At 42.5% G+C, this 4,433-nt stretch overlaps 1 pseudogene; it reads left to right on the plus strand.

Annotated features, from left to right (window-relative positions):
* Positions 1-4,376, plus strand: part of LOC101346242 (unconventional myosin-Ie pseudogene) — a 9,125-nt pseudogene extending 4,749 nt beyond the window's left edge.
* The last annotated feature ends 57 nt before the right edge of the window (positions 4,377-4,433 follow it).

The following is a 4,433-nucleotide window of genomic DNA, read 5'->3' on the forward strand; positions in this document are numbered from 1 at the left end:
TCGTTCGATTCTATGAATTTCTTTATTCCATCCTTAATTTCTTCTATAACCCAATAGTTTTTGAGCAAGGTGTTGTTCAGTTTTCATGTGTTTGATTTTTTTTCCCTGCTTTTTGTGTTGTTGATTTCCACTTTTATGGCTTTATGGTCAGAAAAGATGCTTTGTAGTATTTCGATGTTTTGGATTTTGTTACAGCTTGCTTTATGGCCTATTATGTCGTCTATTCTGGAGAATGTTCCACGTGCGTTGGAAAAGAAAGTATACTTGGCTGCTGTTGGGTGCAGTGTTCAGTATATGTCTATGAGATCAAGTTGGTTGATTGTAGCATTTAGCTCTTCTGTGTCTTTGTTGAGCTTCTTTCTGGATATTCTGTCCTTCACTGAAAGTGGCATGTTGAAGTCTCCTACTACTTTTGTGAAGCTGTCTAGCTCTCTTTTCATTGCTATTAAGAGTTTGTTTTATGTATTTCAGAGCCCTGTTGTTGGGTGCATAAATTTTTATTATAGTTATGTCCTCCTGGTGTACTGACCCTTTAATCATTATATAGTGCCCTTCTTTATCCTTTGTGGTGGATTTTATTTTAAAGTCTATTTTGTCAGAGATTAATATTGCCACTCTTGCTCTTTTTTGAGTGTTGTTTGCTTGATATATTTTTTCCATCCTTTGAGTTTTAGCCTGTTTGTGTCTTTAAGTCTAAGGTGCATCTTTTGTAGGCAGCAGATAAATGGATCATGCTTTTTTATCCAATCTGCCACTCTCTGTCTCTTTATTGGTGCATTAAGTCCGTTTACTTTCATCGTAATTATTGATAGGTATGAGTTTAGTGCTGTCATCCTAATGTCTCTTTTTGTGTGTTGTTCACAGTTTCTTTGTTCCCCTTAATTTTCTGTGCTGAGTTGTTTTTCTTTATGTATTTTTTTTCCATCTTTTTCATTGTAGATTTTGTGTTTGCTGGGTCTTTGTATTTTTCTACTTTTTTATTTTGATTTGTAGGATTGTTAGATTCCTTTGTGGTTACCTTAATATTTACCCCTATTTTTCTAAGGTTATACCAGTCTTTTATTACTTTGTATCACCTTGACTTCCCCTCCATATGAAAAATCAAAGTCTGATTTTTTAAGTCCCTCTTTTTTATTATTGTCCTTTTTTACATATTGATATCTCTGTGTCCCTATTTTCAATGTTTTAGCTTTGATGTATTTTCAACTTCCCTATCTGAGTCAATATCTGGTTGCTCTGTCCTGTGTTCTAGTCTTGCGTTGTTATCTGATGTTATTGATTATCTAACCGTAGGGCTGCCTTTAGTATTTCTTGTAATTTTGGTTTGGTTTTTGCAAATTCCCTAAACTTCTGTTTATCTGGAAATGCCCTAATTTCACCATCATATTTGAGAGACAGTTTTGCTGGATATATAATTCTTGGTTGGCAATTGTTTTCCTTCAAGGCTTTATATAAGTCATCCCTTGCCTTCTTGCCTGCGTGGTTTCTGCTGAGTAGTCTGAGCTTATTCTAATTGACTCTCCTTTGTAGATGACTTTTCTTTTATCCCTAGCTGCTTTTATAGTTCTCTCTTTATCTTTGGTTTTGGTAAGTTTGATTATAGTATGTCTTGGTGACTTTCTTTTGGGATCTACGTTATGTGGGGTTCAACGAGCATCGTGGATAGATATCTTCTCATCTTTCATGATATCAAGGAAGTTTTCTGTCAACAAATCTTGAACTATTTTCTGTTAGCTCCCCCTGTTCTGGTATTCCAATCACTGGTAGGTTATTTCTCTTGATAGAGTCCCACATGATCCTAGAATTTCTTCATTCTTTTTAATTCTTTTATCTGATTTTTCCTCAAATAAGTTGGTGGCAAGTGCTTTATCTTCAGTGTCACCAATTCTAGCTTCTACTGCCTCAGTTCTGCTCCTATGACTTTCTATTGAGTTGTCTAATTCTGAAATTTTATTGTTAATCTTCTGGATTTCTGATTGCTGTCTCTCTATGGATTCTTGCAGCCTATTAAATTTGTCATTATCTTCTTGAATAACTTTTTTAAGTTCCGCTACTACTTTGTCTGTATGTTCCTTGGAAGTCGCTGCATTATGTAGAATTTCCTTTCTAATTTCTAGAAGAGTTCTGTATATTAACTTTTTGTATTCTGCCTCTGGTAATTCCAAGAAATTCTCTTCCTGTAGAGAATTCATTGATTCTTTATTTTGGGAGCTTGCTGAAGCCATCATGGACTGCCTCTTTATGTAATTTGATATTGACTGTTGTCTCCGAGCCATCAATGTTATTATAATTTTATTTTATATTTGTTTAGTGAATCCTAGCTTCTTGTTTTGTTTTGATATGCCCCAATAGGTTGCTCATGTGTGCTAATTTGATTATTGGTGCCTTTGAAGCTGTAACATCCTGTCACCAGGTAGTTAGTTCTGTAGCCAAGTATGTGCACACAGGAGTCTGTTAAACTTTCCTATATGGGTTCAGCTCAGGTGTCCAGGCAGTCAGTCACCAAGTGTGTGGTGCAGGCTCTCACCTACGGTCTTAGAGAGGCATGAGTGATTGGTGTAGCCACTGGTATCAGGCTGTGGTAGGGGGTCACGCACTGAGCCAGGCAGGGGGCTAACGGCTGCCCCTGAGAGTCTGAAAGGAAAGCGGGTCCCTATTCCCTAGGGCGAGTAGGTAGGTGAGTTTTGCAGCCGGACTATGAGCACCCCACTCTGTTGGCTGTAAAGACTCGAAGGCACCACTTTTTCTTGGACTCCTGTAGCAGGTGACTACATGACATACGTGATGCCACCAGTCCTCAAGCCCCTGGTGAGGATAGGTAAAGGTGCCTGCTTAAGTGGCAGGGCCGTGTCGAGGGTCACAAATCTGCCACTTCACAGTTGAAACAGTTGAAATTAAACTTCAGATGTTTATCCAGTTGTATTGTAGTAGTGAGGGCTGATGCTGTTGAGATGGGTCCCCACAAGTCTATACAGGGGTGTAAGGCACTCAAAGTCTGTGGACCCCTTATGCCTGTGACTAACAAAGGAGCTGTGCCAACCCTGAGTTCCTGGCTTAGCTTATTTGTTCCCTCTCCAAGGCCAGGAGAGTGGGTCAGTGTGCCTTTTGGGATCTACTTCTGGCCCAGCAGACTCCCAGTGCACAGCAGGGCGGGAGGATGTAAAAGAGAGAGAGGTTTTTCCCAAATGGGCTTATTTTTTTTGTTTAAATCCCCACGAAAGGCGGCACGCACATACTTATCTTTAGCCACTTGGGAGCTGCTTTTCACTCGTTCGGAGTGTCCAAGCAGAATCTCTCCTGCCGGATCTCTCTCCATGTGGAAACTTCCTCCGGAGCATGCACCCCGCTGTTTGCCTGTTTCACTGCGGACACCGAGTAGCTGAAGCACTGCAGTCCCGCCGCTGTGGCTGCTCTGGCGTTCCTCTCTTCTTCCGAACCATCTCCCTCTCTCCCGCACCACTCAGTCCAATTCCTCAACTTTGCCTTGTTCAGGGCTCCTAGATATTCATATAGAATCATATCACTTGTTTTTCCAGGTCTTCGTTGTAAGAGGCATATAGGAAGCCATCTGACTATTCTGCCGTCTTGGGCTCCGCCTCAAAACAGAATTCTTAAGCCTCTTAGCAAAGCGTTATGAGGAGAAAACCCAGAAACAGCTACTTCTGAAATTTAGCAATATGCTTGAACTGAAGCTGAAAAAGGGGAACTGTGGTCTCTGGAGTGCAGGCGGCTCCCGGTACGTGCATTTCCACCAAGGCTTCCGCGAAATGGCCATCCTCAAGCCCAGTAACAAGGTGCTGCAGGTCAACATCTGACCGGTCTGCCCAAGAACTCCCGTCCTACCAGAAGGAACACAATCCAAAACAAAGGTTATTCCAGTGGAATTCAAAATGCCAACTACCCGACAAGAGTTGCCCCTCCTCCCCCAGGATACCATCAGAATTGAGTCATCAAAAACAAGTTTGCACCACACCCCCATGGCCCTGGAAACCAGATGTCCAATCAGAAAAGCGTGTACACCTCCATGGCCCGCCCACCCTTGCCAAGGCTACAGTACACTGGCTCAGACCGAGTGTCCCAGACACCAAAGAGCCAGGATTTCCTCAAGGTTCCAGACCAGGGTGCTGTGGGTGTCCGGAGACAAACGACCAGTCAGCCTCCCCAGCAGGGGGCAGCCCCAAGCCCCAGCCAAGCCTAAGCCTCGGGTGCCTCAGTGCAAGGCTCTGTACACCTACGATGCTCAGGACACAGATGAACTCAGCTTCAATGCCAATGATATTATTGATATTATCAAAGAAGATCCTTCTGGCTGGTGGACGGGTAGGTTACGAGGCAAGCAGGGCCTATTCCTCAACAACTACATGACCAAGATCTGAGCACACACAGACGCTGATGCACCGGGCAAAAAAGCTCCAGGCTCAGAAGTTTGCGGG

Source organism: Trichechus manatus, unplaced genomic scaffold (genome assembly GCF_000243295.1).
Source record: "Trichechus manatus latirostris isolate Lorelei unplaced genomic scaffold, TriManLat1.0 scaffold00091, whole genome shotgun sequence".
Lineage (NCBI taxonomy): Eukaryota > Metazoa > Chordata > Mammalia > Sirenia > Trichechidae > Trichechus > Trichechus manatus.